We start from the raw sequence: 16,897 nt of genomic DNA on the forward strand, positions 1-16,897 counted from the left end.
GAATGGGGTTGAGAAACATGTCAGTTACGATCAAATGGCAGAACAAGTTTTATTGGCTGATTGCTCTAAAATTGGTCCTATATCATAGTCTTCTGCTCTGCTGGATTACAGTCTGGAATCTAATGGAGGTGTTTGGGGTAGTTTATATACAGAATAACTGTACCAGAAAGTGCAATACAGATGGGAGAATGCTTGAAGGACTTGGGGTAGTTTACATATAGACGCTTGGGAGAAAGTTACGGACTGGAATCAAATTGAAGGTTCCAGCATAGTTTATACAGAGATATTCAGGAATAAGATACAAACTGGAATCTAATCACGTGTGGTTTTTATATGGAATAGCAGATATTTGGGACTGAGATACAGATTGGAATATTAATTGGGCTTCCAGATGTTTTAGAATGGAATAACAAATCCCCAAGGGTGAATTACAGACTAGAATCTAATTGAGTCATTCGGGGTGATTTATGTTTACAATAACAGAAGCAAGGAATTGACTTAGAGATTGGAATCTAATTGAGGTGCTCAAGATGGTTTACGTTTCGAAAAATCGATACTAAGGAGTGAGTTACATACAATTTTTTTTTTTGAGTAATTCAGTGTGGTGAACATATGATTGAATGTCAGATTTAAATCCGATCGAGGCTTTCAGGATGGTTTATACATGGAATAACATATACTTAGGAGTGAGTTATCATTTGGGATCTTATCAACTCGACACAGTGGTCTCTATAAAGAAGAAGAGATATTCAGGAGTGAGTCAAGTCAAGGGGATCGGGAGGTTTGCGTGTAGAATAACAGATAACTGGGAGTGACTTACAGACTGAAATCTCATTGGCATGGTTGGGGAGAGGGGTGGGTGCAGGTGATTTATATACAGAAAAAACAAGCAGAAGATGGGCAAAAATAGGGCACAATGTAGCTACCATGAACCAACCCAAAAATGATGAATGAGAAGATTTCAAAGTGCTCTGAAAGATGGGAGAGAAACAGGCAGACACTCACACAGTCAGGAACGGACAGAAGAATATTTAGATTTCCAAATGGCATCAGATCAAGACTGTCATCATTTTTAAAATTGACCCAGCACAGACGGCTCAGAAAGAAAATTGAGAAGATGTCATAAGGTGACTGCAAAAAACAGAACAAATAACAGGAAACTAATCTGTTTGTTCAACCTGTGGTGGAAAAGCACAGCTGGTCAGGCAGCATCCGAGGAGCAGGAGAGTCGACATTTTTGGCATAAGCCCTCCATTAGGAATGAGGTTAAAGCATCAGATTATTGTAAGTCTGCACTACAAAGCTAAAATTGACCTGGGATCAATTCCTTTTGCAGTTCCAAAACTGGTATGACCCTTTAGAAGTCATTACCCACATTATATTAGTGACTTTTCACATGCATACATTGAGCTACATCCCCATTTGCTTTCCCTATTCACTGAAAAATGAATGTTATTTTATAATTTCAGTCCCATCATGGTTATGATGCTGCCTATCTGGTACTTTCTCATTTATCTTGAGTCCAGTGTAAATACAATGAAACCAACAAACATGCTAAGTTCGATCCAATAACTTTGTTGATTTGAACACATTGTTTTATTTTATTGTCAGACAACAAACATTTTGAAATCACAGCGGGTCAGTGTGGTATTTTGCTAAACTCTTGATTTTGGAACAAGCCTGCCCACACAGGATTCAAATTCTGCGACAGATCCTGAACAAGATGGCACACCTAGAAAATAGAGGGGGTGATGGACTCTCAGGGGAAATGTAGCACAGACAGCTAAGTTTTGTATATTAAGACTGGCTGTAATGTGGCAAGGGGTCAGTAAGGTTCTGAGCGATCGATATGATGGGGGACTCTCTCGTGAGAGGCCCACACAGACGTTTCCCTGGCTGACAGCGAGAAATCAGAATGGAGTGTTGCCTCCCTGAGCCAGGATTAGGAGTATCATGGTGAGAGTGTAGAATATTCTCAAAGCGAAGTTGGACTAGAAGGAGGTCATTGTACACATTAGAACTAATGAAATAGGAATGGAAAAGGATGAGACTGAAAGGAGACTATAGGAAATTAGGTAGGAATTTAAAAAAGAAGGTCCTGAAGGTTCGTATGAGCTAGTGATGATAGGAATAGGAGATTAGAGGAGATGAACATGTGGCTGAGGAGCTGGTGCAGGGGAGAAGGGTTCACATGTTTGGTCATTGAAATCTCTTCTGGTGTAGAAGTACCTGTATAAGAAGGACAGATTGCACCAGAATTGGAAAGTGACTAATACAATGGCAGGGATATTTGCAAGAGCTGCTGGGGAGGATGAAAAGAAGTAGGGTGGGGGGGGTGGGAGGTGGGACCCAGGGAGATAGTGAGGGAAGGAATCAATCTGAGACTGGTACAGTTGGGAAAAGGAGCCATTCAAACAGTCAGGGCAGGCAGGAACAAAGCAGAGATTGAGGTAAGACTGATAAATTAAACTGCATTTGTTTCGGTGCAAGAGGCCTAATAGGTAAGGTAGATGAACTCCAGGCATTTTAGGAACATGTGACTTGTATAAAACTTCCATCTTTCATAATGGAATATGCTGATTTCTGTTTTTGATATGTAAATTCCAGAAATTCTTTTAAATTACATTCTCAAGATAGCTCAGATTTTTATACAACAGGTGTGTAGTCTGTCTGTGTCCCAATGCTATGTCAGACTTACAAACGCTGTCCATAATTTTGCAGCATTTTACATGGCTTCATGCAGTTTTTGACAAACCGTTGGTACAGTTTTGCAGAGTTTTACATCGCTTCATGCAGTTTCTCAGCAAAATAAAATGTAATTCTTCAAAAAGAATGTTCTCCTGGTTTTGTAACTTTGTGCACACTAGTCCAACACGGGCACCTCCAAGTCATAACTTGATTGAGTTTTTTGGACGAAGTAACAAAAAGGAATGCAGATGCTGGGAAGCACAGCAGGTCAGGCAGCATTTGACGAACAGGAGAGTCAACATTGTGGGCATAAACCCTTCAACGGGAATGTAGTTCCTGATGAAGTGCTTATGCTTGAAACATGGACTCTCGTGCTCATCTGTTGCTGCCTAACCTGCTGCACTTTTCCAGCTGTAGACTGAGTATTGGAGTTGGGATATCATGCTGAGTCTGTACAGGACATTGGTTCAGCTATTTCTAGAATATTGATTGCAATTCTGTTGTCCCCACGAGGAAAAGTGTTGTGTAGCTTGAAAGGGCTGAGAAAAGATTTACAAAGATGTTGCCAGGGTTGGAGGGTTTGAGCTATAGGGAGAGGCTGAATAGGCTGTGGCTGTTTTCATTGAAGCGTCGGAGACACGGGTGAAATTAGAGGATTATTTTTAAAAATCACGAGGGGCATTGAAACTGGACATGGTGTTTTCCCTGGGGTGGGAGCAAGGCGTAGATTTAGGGTGAGAAGGGAAAGATTTATAAGGGACCCATTTTCCTCAGACTAATGCACCTAACACTGTGGGAAATTTAGCATGGCCAATACACCTGACCTATACATCTTTGGACTGTGGGAGTAAACCGGAGCACCTGGAGGAAACCCTCTGCACGGGGAGAATGTGCAAACTCCACACAGTCGCCCAAGTCTGGAATCGAATCTGGGATCCTGGTGCTGTGAGGCAGCAGTGCTAACCACTGAGTCACTTGGATAGAAGGCCTCCTGTCTTCTAAACTCCTAAAGTTTAGGGATTTGTTTACAGAATTTGGAATCAATCGTGCTCCAGAGTTAGAGAGAAACCCAAAACCCTTCCTTCTACGTGCAGTTTCCTGTGTTAATTTGGTCTGTTCTTTCTTCAGTTGAAAATGACAAATGAAGACAAGTCATGCCTGCCACCAGAAGGAACTTCTATCTTTCACCAGCAGGGTCAGCAGAGTTCTGTGACTCACTCCTCCGAATATTCTGGTAGATGGACGAGCCATTATTTTCCTGCTTTCTGGCACCGGCATCTTGGTACTTTGTCCTTTCAAGGTGTATTAACGATGTGTAAGTCACATGACTCTCAGCCTCCCTCTACAAGGGAAAAGACAATGTCTTAATCCAAGGCTCATTGCATTTTCAGACCATTTCTGCGATTGTCCTTAAACAAAGGGGCTGAAGGACAGGAAATTGAAGCAGGAGTATTGGCCATGTGGCCCTTCCATCCTCCTCCAGTGGGGATTGCACAAATCAGTCTCCTATTTCCCACTTTCTCCCTTTAGCCTCCAAGTACTCTACCCAAACCATCCTTGAACAACATTGTGTTCTGGCCCTGATCACTTTCTGTGGTAGAGAATTCCACAGTCTCCCCATTCTCTGGGTGAAGACATTTCTCCTCATTTCAGCTCCACAACCTGTCTCCTTTAGACTATGACCCCTTGGTTTGGAACTCCTCCCCTTTACTTCTGTTAGGGGGAACATGCTTCCTGTTTATACCCTGTTGGAATTGGATAGGTTTCCTTCCACCCCCATTCTTCCAAACTCTAGTAAGTATAATCCTAACTAATTCAATCCTTCCTCATTTGTCAGTCCTGCCATCTCAGGAATCAGTCTGAGGCACTGAAGAAGGCAGTCGTTTAATAAAAATCATTAGAACTGATTAAAGGTTACTTTCCCACTTCGAGACCTTACCACCCCACTGTGAGCCTGGAGTTACTTCGAGTCAAAGTCAAATAGCTCCAAAACAGGCCCTTCAATCCAATAGTCCATTCTGAACATATTCCCAAACTTCATTTGTTCCGTGTGCCTGCGGTTGTCCTATATCCTTTCAAAAATCTCTTAATCATGTACTTATCAAAATGGCTTTTAAATATTGCAATTGTGTCTGTATCCATCACTTATTCTGCAAGTTCATTCCACACACAAATCACTATAAGAAAAATTGCCAATTATGTCTCTATAAAATCTCTCTCAACTTAAAAATATGCCCTCTAAATTTGAAAGCCCCCACAACTGCTATTTGCCTTATCTATGCCCCTCATTATTTTATAAACATCTATAAGTCACCTCTTAACCTCCCATGCTCCAGTGAAAAATGTCCCAGTATATCCAACCTCTCCTTTATAACTCAAACCTTCAATTTCCTACAACATCCAAGTAAACTTCTTCTGAACCCTCTCCAGCTCAATAATTTCATTCCTATAATAAGGAGACCAGAACTGGATACAATACTCCAGAACAGGCCTCACCACCATCCTGTTCAACCTCAATAGGATATCCCAAATTCTATACTCAAAAGTCTGAGCAATAAAACCAAGCGTGCTAAACCTTCTTAACCTCCGTCTCTATATATGAAGCAAACTTCAGAAATCCCCCAGGTGTGTCGGTTCGTCAACACAACCAATGGCTCTACTTTTAATTGTATAGGTCCTGTCTTCTTTGTTTTACCAAAATGCATTACTTCACATTTATTCAAATTCGACACCATCTGCTACTTTCAGCCCATTGACCAATTAATTTATGATATTAGATAACCTTCTTCATTATCCACTATATTACTAACCCTGGTGTCATCTGCAAACTTACTAACTATGCTTTCTATATTCTCTTCAAAATCATTTATATAAATGAGAAACAAAAATGGACCCAGTCTTCCTGGACACTAAAGCTCTCCATGATGCTTCTTGAAATTCAAGATCGTAGACCTTAAATGATAGGTGAAGCTTACTACCAGTCTTTAAAAGCAGCAACTTGTCCATCCAGCTGCATCTGGGTCATTACAATTTGGGTCTGACCACTTTAGTGATGAGTCAGAGCAGTAGTAGAGAAAGAAAAGAAAGCATATGCTTCACCAGATCTCACTAACTGTTCAAAGAATCTGCCAGTTCAGTTGCATAAAGAGCAACAGCAAAAATGTATTATCCTGAGTAGATGACATCCTTGCATTGAGGGACAGCTGCTGACACTTTGGTGTCCAGTTGCTACAAATATCCTTGATCTCAGCTGTCCACAGAACACTTGGTGGCATGCATTGTTCTGCAGAAAATGTTAGTTGCATAAAGCTTACAGTAGCTGCCAAGATCAAATAGTCACTGTCGGCTCGTGTTTATATTTATCAAGCCAAAATTTCTGAACCGTTAGCGCTATTCCTTGCTATGTGTCCATCTTGTGTTGCAGCCATCCAGTAGATTAACATATTATGATAGGTATTCTATTGACAGGTCGTTTGTCTCTAGTGGTACACCAGGCATTACAGAATAGATAACACAGGAAAGCCAGACTGGGTACAGATTTCCTTCGGTCAAGGACATCATTTTTTTTTTAAATAATATACAGTCATAGGATTTGTGTGTGACTGGCTGGGCCAACATTTATTGCTCATCCCTAACTGCCAATAGCGCAGTTAAGAGTCAGCCACATTGTTGTGTTGTCTGGAGTTATATGTTGGCCAGACTGGGTAAACATGACAGATTTTCTTCCAAAGAGGACTTTAGTAATTCAGATGGGACTCTGTCCTGTCAATGGTCTTCATTAGGGTGTAGGTTTGCTCGCTGAGCTGTAGGTTTGATATCCAGACGTTTCATTACCTGGCTAGGTAACATCATTAATGGTGACCTCCAAGTGAAGCGAAGCTGTTGTCTCCTGCTTTCTATTTATATCTTTCTCCTGGATGGGGTTCCTGGGGTTTGTGGTGATGTCATTTCCTGTTTGTTTTCTGAGGGGTTGATAGATGGCATCTAGATCTGTGTGTTTGTTTATAGCGTTGTGGTTGGAGTGCCAGGCCTCGAGGAATTCATGGCATGTCTTTGCTTAGCCTGTCCCAGGATAGATGTGTTGTCCCAGTCGAAATGGTGGTTTTTTTCATCTGTGTGTTTTCATTAGATTCTAAATGCAAGACTTTTATTGAATTCAAATTCACCCCCTTGCCATGGCAGGATTTGCACCTGGGTCACTGGAACATCACCTGGGAGTCTGTGTAAATAGGCTAGCATTAATACCATTCAGTCCTGACCTTAACTTACTAGATCAGAGAGCTAGTTGGGAGTTTGTAACATGGTTCATTTGATCACATCCACTTTTAATGATTAATAGATGTGGTTCTATGTCATGCATTAGTTAAATTTAAGTCAATACTTACTATTTAATTGCAGAAAGCTGCACACCTAAGGGTTTGGGAGTCCTCGTCCGAGAATCCCAAAACAAAAGCTGTCGTCCAAGTTAGGCAGGTCATAATAGCCTTTATTTCAAAGGGAATGGAATATAAAAGTCGGGAGATTTTGCTTAAACTATACAAGGTACTAGATATACCACATCTGTGATACAGTGATCAGTCTTGGGCCTTCATATTTAAGGAGAGAGAGACTGGGCATTGGAGGTAGTCCAGAGAAGGTTCACTCAGTTGATCCGGGTATAGAGGGACTGTGTGTTGAGGAAGAGTTTGGGTAGGTCTAGCCTGTCCTCATCTGGTGTTTAGAAGAAAGAAAGGCGACCTTTTTGAAGATTCTCAAATGACTTGAGGAGAGATGCAGATCGAGGTTGTTTCCCCCCATGTGGAATAGTCTGGGACCAGACGGGTATCAAATCAGAATGTGGCAGGCCGAGGGAGGGGAAAGGGGGTTTGTCGCCCATTGAAGACTGAGATGAGGAATTTCTTCTTTTCAAGGGGAAACAGTCTGTTGAATTCTTCACTGCAGAGGGCGGTCAAGGTTAGGTCGTGAAGTCTCTTCAAGGCTGAGATTTTTAATCAGGAAGAGGAATTGAAGGTTATGTGATGAAAGTGAAGTTGAGGATTATCAAATCAGCTGCATTGAGTGGAGCAGACATTAAGGGCTGAATGGCCTGTTGCCACTCCTACGTCTGATAATTTTAATGGACTTGGGGAAGAATAATGCATCTCAGACATAGATGATGTGCAGGATCCTATAAGCACTGAAAATCCCACAATCCTGGCAGGACAGGTTAATAGTTAAGAAGGCATTCAGGACACTTGCCTTTATCAGTCGCGGTATAGATTATAAGAGTGGGTAGGTGATATCAGAACTGGACAGGATTTCAATGGGGCCACCGCTAGATAACTATAGGAAAGGATGTGATTGCAGTGGAGGGGGTGCAGAGCAGATTCACGGCGATGTTGACTTGGATGTGTCACATTTCAGCAATGAGGAGAGGTTGGATAAGCTCTGATTGTTCTGTTTGGAGCAGAGAAGACTGAGGGGTGACCTGATAGAGGTGTATGAGACTGTGAGAGACACATAGCTGTAAGGCACGTTTCCAATGGGTAAAGGAATCAGTAAGCAGAGGTCATGGATTTAGAGCTAACAGGGGATTTGCGGAGAATATTATTTGTCCAGAGGATGGTGGCATATCTGGAACTGACTGCCTCGAAAAGTGGGAGATACAGAAACCCTCGTTACATCAAAGAAATATTTAGGTGTACAACTGCATTGCTGTTGCCCCCAGAGGATAAGGGTGAAAGAGCAGAAAAGTGAGAGTTTTGCTTTCAGACCTTTGCTGATAAGAACTGCTTCTTGTCCTGTAAAGGTCTATGAAATAATGAGAACTTACTGATTCTCTTCTTGCCCTGATGTAACCTGGAGAAACAACCAGAAAAAAAAAAAGATTTTAGTGCACAGTATGGTGAGGGATTGCATTTTCCGTCTCCTTTGGCATTGTGTGTCAGTTAAGAAAACGGGGTACACGAGCAGAGGCGGCTGGGTGGTATATGTGCACAGATGACTGAAGGTGGCAGGACAGGGAGAGAGCGTGGTTACTGAAGCACACAGCATCCAAGAGCAGGAGGTGATGTTGAATTTGTACAAGGTGCTTGCTGCACATCAGCTAGAGTATAGGGCGCAGCTGTGTTTACCAAATTATAGAAAAGATATGAATGCATCTCAGTGAGTGAGAGAGCGCCAAAGCGGTTTTGATTTTATTTATTGTTGTTGCACGCACAGAAACTCAGTGAAAACTTTTGTTTTGCTTGCTCCACAGGCAGATCATAAAATACAAAATGCATCAGGGCAACAGAACAGACTGCAGACTACAGTGTTAAAGCTGTCAGGAAGGTGCAGTCAACATTAAAATTTGAGAGGTCAGTTCAAAACTAGGATAACAGCGGAGAAGAAGGTATTCTTTTTCTGTTGGTATCTATATTCAAATTTCTTTAGAGGTAATAGAGTATAACCAGGTTGGGAGGACTCTATGTGAATGTTGGCTGCTTTCCTGAGGCAGTGGGAAATGTCGGTGGAATCAGTGGATGGAAAGTTAGCTTGTGTGATAGACGTACAAGAACCAGGTACCAGGGACAATAAACTCCAAAGATGACAATACTGAAAGCCGACCGGGACTATGTTCCCTTGGAGAAGCAGAGAGAGAGAGGAATGTGTTCAAAATCGCGAGCAGGTGTTGGACAGAGTCAATAGGGAGAAACTGTTCCTGCTGACAAAAGGAACAAAAATGAGAGTGAGTGGGTGGGGGACTCGTAGATTTATGGATTCAAAGCAATTTGGGGAAGAAACATGAAGAATAAACCTTTTCACCCAGCAAGTAGTTTGGGTGTAGAGTACACTGCCTGGAAATGTGTTGGAGGTAGGTTCAATGGGGAAGGGGAGTTGGACAGAAATAGGCTGCACAAGGGTTTGGGAAAAAAGGCACAAGGGGCTACATTTATGTCAAGCTGTGAAGAAAGAAGTTGGTTTCAGTCAGTCCCAACATAACCTATCTGACTGATACATTCAATTCCAGATATCCCTGGAGGAGTAGAGGTATGCTTGACAAAGCCTTTTTGTGAGGTGGAGATGTGTTGGACTACGTTATAGTAGTCCAACTGAAATAATGCAGCACAGTTTAAGGAAATGGTGAAGTTCGGTAAGGAATCTCATATCACTTTGAACAGCACTGCAGACCAATGACCGGATTCTGTATCTATGTGCAATAAAACAACAATGGATTGGACCCACCATTTACTGCTTCCATCCCTAATTGTTTCCGAGGAAAGTTCGGTGTCAACCACATTGTTGAGGGTCTGGAGTCACGTGCAGGGCCAGACTAAGTAGGGAAGGAGATTTCTCTCTCTCAAGGACAGCAGTGAACCAGATGGGTTTTTGTTCTGATTTTTGATATCACAATTTCACGCTCACTGTTAGTAAGACAAAGTTAAAAATCTTTGGGACACTAGCTACCTGATGAAGGAGCAGCACTCTGAAAGATGTTACTTTCAAATAAACCTGTTGGATTCTGCACTGGTATTATGAGACTTTTAACTTTGTCCATCCCAGTCCAATACTGGCACCTCCACATCATGTTAATAAGGTGATCGCTTGGTTTGCGGGTGATGCAAAATTAGATGGGACTGCAAGTGGTGAGTATGCCATGAAAATGGGGTTAAGTGAATGGGCAAAAAACATTGAATCTAACATGCAGAAATATAAGGTGATGCAGTACGAACAGAGGGGTTGAAGATTATTTAAATAGAGAAAGACTGCAGAAAGCTATGAGTCTGAGGGATTTGACAGTCCTCATCCGTGAATTACAAAAAGCTGGTGTTTAAATTCAGCAGGTTAGACCAGATCATACGATTAAGGAGCAGAATTAGGCCCATCGGGTCTCCTCTGCCATTCGATCATGGATATCTTTCTCAATCCAATCTTCCTGCCATCTACCCATAACCATTGATCCGCTTATTAATCAGAATCTATCCATCTCTATCGTAAAGACAGTTCATGACTTGATCTCCACAGTCCTCTGTCGCAGTGGGTTTCACAGACTGACTACCTTCTGGCTAAAATAATTCCTCCTCATATCTGTTCTAAAGGGTTGTCCGTTCAATTCAGACTGTTCCTACTCGTGGAAACATCTCCATGTGCATGCTATCCAGGCCTCTCAGTATTCTGTAAGTTAATTGATCACCCCACATCCTTCTAAATTTCATCAAGTACAGACCCAGAATCCTCAACTACACCTTATTTGACAAGTCCTTCATCTCTGGGATCATTCTTGGAAACCTCCTCTGATCCTCCTATAAGGCCAGTACATTCCTTCGATACAGGGCCTAAAACTGCTCATAATATGCTGTGGTTCTGTTCGCCGAGCTGGAAGTTTTTGTTGCAAACGTTTCGTCCCCTGTCTAGGTGACATCCTCAGTCCTTGGGAGCACTACAGCTGTCCGCTGTAGTGGCCGGTCAGTGGCTGAAACTGACAACCGGAAGCGGCAGGGACAGGCCACTATAAATGCCGGAGGAAACACCACAGGAGGCTCCCAAGCACTGAGGATGTCACCTATACAGGGGACGAAACGTTTGCAACAAAAACTTCCAGCTCAGCGAACAGAACCACAGCAACGAGCACCCGAGCTACAAATCTTCTCACAAACTTTGCTCATAATATTTCAACTGCGGACTGACCAGATCCTTATACAGCATCGGTAGTAGATCCATGCACTTGTATTCTAGCCCTCTTGAAATGAATGCTAGCATTGCATTTGACTTCCTAACTGCCAACTGAAACTGCCTATTAACCTGCAAAGAATCTTGAACTTGCACTCCCAAGCCACTTTATGCTTCAGATTTCCCTAGTCTTTCCCGAAAATCGTCTGCCTCTCCTCACCAATGTGTGTAGGGAAGGTAAATGGAATGTGACCTTTATTTTGCAACTGTCCAAGTCACTAGTCATTAGTCAGACCATACCTGTGATAAAGTTTTGGAGGTCCGTATCTGAGGAATGATAAGCTGGGTATTGGAGGCAGTTCAGAGAAGGTATGATCCCAGCTGCAGAGAGACTGTCTACTGAGGAACTAGTTTGGACCTGTCCGATGAAGGTGTAGGTTGTGATTGTCCTGATTGAAGTTTAGAAGAAGAGGCAACCTTATTGAAGATACTTCGAGGGACTTGACAGGAGAGATTCAGAGAGAGGTTGTGTCCCCTTGTAAGGGTGAATCTGGGATCAGAAGGGCATTGTCTCAGAACAAAGGGGTAACCCATTGACTTCGGAGATGAGGAGGAATTTCTTCATGCCAAGGAGAACGAATCTATGGAATTCTTTACATCGGAGGACAGTCGAGGCTGGATCATGAAATATATTCAAGACTGAGATCCTTAACCAGAAAGGAACATTGAGGACTATGGGGAGAAAATAAGAGTTGAAGATAATTAGATCAGCCACAATCTTGTTGAACAGTGGAACAGACTTGATGGGCTGAATGGCCTAGTTCTGTTCCTATAGTCGTATGGACCCCATTCCGAGGTGATATAATCTTGTGTTTCCTTTCTGACAGAGCAATGTAAAGGTATTTTGGAACATTTTACCTTCTTCTTTCCTCTTTACTTGAACAATAGAGTACACAATATCACCAGAAGTGGAGCCACTGACATCTGAAACAAAGAACACAATTTTTAAGTTTCAAGAAATAATTAGTGCAGGATTCTGGAGATCTGAGACCAATACAGGGCAGTGGAGAAACTCAGAGAGAGAGAGAGAGAACCAATGTTAATTTTTCAGACCCAGTGTGAAAGTCCATCAGAACTAAGGAGGGAGAGGTGGAAAGGTACTGGAATCAATGTTCTGACCGATGAAAGCAAACATGCCAAACACTTTGTTAACCACCCTGTCTGCTTGTGATGTTACTTTCATAAAACTATGTAACTAAACCCCTAGGTCTCTCTGCTGATTAAGACTACCCAAGCCCCTACTATTATGTGTATAAGTCTTGCCCTTCTGTGTTTTACCAAAATACTTGAACTTGCATTTACTTTCCACTGCTCAATCCATTGACCAAATTGATTGAGGTTTCTGAGTAATCTTGCATAATCTTCCTCACTGCTGACTCCACCACTAATTTTGGTGCCATCTGCAAATGTACAGACCATGCTTCCCAAATTGTTTTCATATATATGACAGACAATATCAGACCAAGCACTGATCCCTACTTTTACCAGCAGCTGTACAAGGAAACGTATCCTTTGTCTCTCTCACGTGCTCTGTCACAAACTGACCTCTGCTGGGTTGGGAATTGGAGATGTCCTGAAGTTGTTCTTTCTTATGGAGTTTGCAAACAGCAAACAGAAGCAGGAAAGCGATGAGGAGAACAGCAGCAACAGCAGAACCTCCGACCAGCAAAGTAAAAATCCCAGGAGGATCTGGAACACAGAAATGAAATGAAAGATCACTCTGGCTGTCGCAAAGTCACTAAATTTAACATGCTCGGTGACAAAGTAGGGAACCGATTCTATTCAAAAAGCAGAGCATGCTGGGAGGGCCAGAAGGATAGTATAATGGTGGCCAAAAGAACTTTTCACGAGGACTCGTCTACTGAGGTAGTGTGAGCTGAGGTTAGAAACAGGAGACGAAAGGTCAGACTGCTTTGAGTTTTTTTATCGGCCTCTGCAGAGTTCCAGGGAGGTGGAAGAGAGGATTAGCAAAATTTATTCTGGAGAGGAGTGAAAGGAACAAAGTGGTCATTATTGGGGACTTTAACTTCCCCAATGTTGACTGGAAATGCTATAACTCTATTATGTCGGATGGATCAGTTTTTGTCAATGTGTACAGGAGGGTTTCCTGACACAGTATGTCGAAGGGCCGACAAGAGGGTAGGCCACACTGGATCTGGGGCTTGGTAATGAGCCAGGCCAGGTGTTTGGTTTAGTTGTAGGTGAGCATTTTGGAGAGAGTGACCATAATTCAGTTACGTTTAGTTTAGCGATGGAAAGGGATAGGTACATGCCACAGGTTCGGAGTTATCGATGGGGTAAGGGCAATTATAATGCGAGTAGGCAAGAATTAGGATGCATAGAATGGGATAGCAAAATGCAGGGGATGCAGACAATGAAATGTGGAGCTGGTTTAAGGAACAGATATTGTGTGTCCTTGACAGGTATGTCCCTGTCAGGCAGGGAAGAAGTGATAAGGTAAGGGAACTGTGGTTTACTACAGAAATTGCATTTCTTGTTAAGCAGAAGAAGGAGGTTGATGTGTTGATGAGGCAGGATGGTTCAGGTGAAGTGATGGGGAGTTACAGATCAGCTAGGAAGGATTTAAAGAGAGTTAAGAAGAGCAAAGAGAGGACATGAGCAGTCTTTCGCAAATAGAATAAAGGAGAACCCTAAAGCTTTCTACAGGTATATGAGGAATAAAAGGTGACTCGCGTAGGAATAAGGCCAGTCAAAGACAGAAGTGGGAAGTTGAGTGTGGAATCCTGTGGAGATCGGAGAGGTGCTAAACGAGCATTTCTCATTGGTGTTCACTCAGGAAAAGGAGAATATTGTAGAGGACAAGAATGAGGTACGAGATATTAGACTAGAAAGGATCAAGGTTCGTTATGAACAGGTGTTAGCAATTCTAGAAGGAGTGAAAGTAGATAATTCCCCTGGCCTGGATGGGATTTATCCAAGGATTCTCTGGGAAGCTCGGGAGGAGATAGCAGAGCCTTTGACTTTGATATTTGAGTCATCATTGTCTACAGTTTTAGTACCAGAGAACTGGAGGATTGCAAATGTTGTGCCCTTGTTCAAGAAGGGCATTAGAGGTGACCCAGGTAATTATAGACCAATGACCCTTGCATCTGTTGTCGGAAAGGTTTTGGTAGGATTATAAGAGATAGGATTTATAATCATTTAGCAAGGAACAATCTGATTTCAGATAGTCAACATGGTTTCATCACAAACCTCATTGTTTTTTTTTAGGTGACCAAGCATGTAGATGAGGGTGGGGCAGTGATCTTGTATACATGGACTTCAGTAAAACCTTTGATAAGGTTCCACATGGTAGGCTATTGGAGAAAATGCAGAGGAACGGGATTGAGGGCAATTTAGCAGTTTGGATTAGAAACTGGCTTTCTGAAAGAAGACAGCGAGTGGTAGTTGATGGAAAATATTCAGCCTGGAGTCCGGTTACTAGTGGTGTGCCACAAGGATCTGTTTTGGGACCACTGCTGTCTGTGATTTTTTTTTTATGAATGACTTAGATGCAGGCATAGGTGGATGGATTAGTAAATTTGCAGATGGCACTAAAGTCGGTGGAGTAGTGGACAGTTTGGAAGAATGTTACAGATTGCAGGTGGACTTGGATAAACTGCAGAATTGGGCTGAGAGGTGGCAAATGGATTTCAGTGCAACTAAATGTGAGGTGATTCACTTTGGGAAGAAAAACAGGAAGGCAGACTACTGGGTCAATATAAATATTCTTGGTAGTGTGGATGTACAGAGGGATCTTGGATCTTGGAGTCCATGTACATAGATCCCTGAAAGTTGTCACCCAGGTTGAAAGTGCTGTTAAGAAGACACACAGCATGTTAGACTTCAGTGGTAGAGGGATTGAGTTCCAGAGCTGCAATATCATGTTGCAACCATACAAAATGCTAATGCGACCATACTTGGAATATTGTGTACAGTTCTGGTCACTATATTTCGGGAAGGATGTGGAAACATTGGGAAAGGTGCAGAGGAGATTTACCAGGATGCTGCCTGGTCTGGAGGGAAGGTCTTATGAGGAACAGCTGAGACTCTTGGGTCTGTTCTCATTGGCAAGAAGAAAGCTAAGAGGGGCTTTGATAGAGACACACCAAATGATCAGAGGATTAGATAAGGTAGACAGTGAAAGTCTTTTTCCAAGGATGATGATGTCAGCTTGTATGAGGGGGCATAACTACAAATTTAAGGGTGATCGATTTAAGACAGATGTCAGAGAGTGGTAAGGGTGTGGAATGCCCTACCTGCTGATGTAGTCAACTCAGCCAATGTAACTAAGCCACATTAGGGAGATTTAAACAATCCTTGGATAAGCACGTGTATGATAATGGAATAGTGTAGGGGGTCGAGCTGAGAATAGTTCACAGGTCAATGCAACATTGAGGGCCGAAGAGCCTGTTCTGCACAGTATTGTTCTCTGTTCTTTCTCGGGCCCAATTTAGGATGTGGCCCAGTGTGACATCTAGCCTAGTTTAGAATGAGGCCCAACTAAGGATGAAGTCCAGTTTATGTGAGGCAGATTTACTAAGGGGCCCACTTTACATTTGGGCCAAGTTTACAATCTGAACAAAATGTGTGGGAGGCTTCCCTTACAGTGAGGCCCAGTTTAGGGTGCAACCCTGTTTGGGATGTGGCCCAGTTTAGATTGAGGCCCAATTTTAGATGTTTTACAGTTTCGGGTGAGGCCCAGTTTGGGATGTGGCACACTTTAGAATGAGACCCACTTTGGGATGTGGCCAATTGTTAGTGTGTGGCCCAATTTGGGAAGTTGCCCAGTTTAGGTTGAGGCACAGTTTGTGATGTGCCTCTGTTTAGGGTGAGGAGCAGTTTGGGAGGTGACTCAGTTTATGCTGAGGACCAGTTTGGGATGTGGCCCAGGTTAGGATAAGGCCTCATTTGGGATGTGGCCCAATTTAGGCTGAGTCCCAGTTCAGGATGAGGCCCAGTTTAAGATGAGGTTCAGTTTAATATGAGGCCTGATTTGGGATGAGACACACTTTTGGACGAGGCCCACTTTAAGTTGTGGCACGGTTTATAGTGAGTCCCAATTTAGGATGGGCCCAGTCTCCGATGAGGCTCAATTTTGGATGGTACCCAGCTTCGTATGCAGTGCAGTTTAGGATGAGGCCCAGTGTAATATCTGGCCCAATTTAGGATGAAGCCAAATGTGACATCTGGCCCTGTTTAGAATGAGGCACAGTGTAGGATGAGGTCCGATTTAGGATGAGGTCAATTTACGAATGGGTGCACTTCACATTTGGGCCAAAATTACGATCTGAAAAAGAAATTTCTGTGAGGGTCACTTTCCAGTCAAGCCCAGGTTGGGATGTGGCCCAGTTTAAGGTGAGATCCAGTTTGAGCTGTGGCCCAATTTAGGGTGAGGACCAGTTTGGAATGCAGCCCAGTTTAGGGTGAGGCCCCATTTTGGGATGTGGCCCAATTTAGGTTGAGCTGAAAATGTGTTGCTGGAAAAGCGCAGCAGGTCAGGCAGCATCCAGGGAAC

The sequence above is a fragment of the Chiloscyllium plagiosum genome, unplaced genomic scaffold, assembly GCF_037043375.1.
Source record: "Chiloscyllium plagiosum isolate Xiang-an unplaced genomic scaffold, Cpla_swu_hap1 HiC_scaffold_49, whole genome shotgun sequence".
NCBI classification, from domain to species: Eukaryota; Metazoa; Chordata; class Chondrichthyes; order Orectolobiformes; family Hemiscylliidae; genus Chiloscyllium; species Chiloscyllium plagiosum.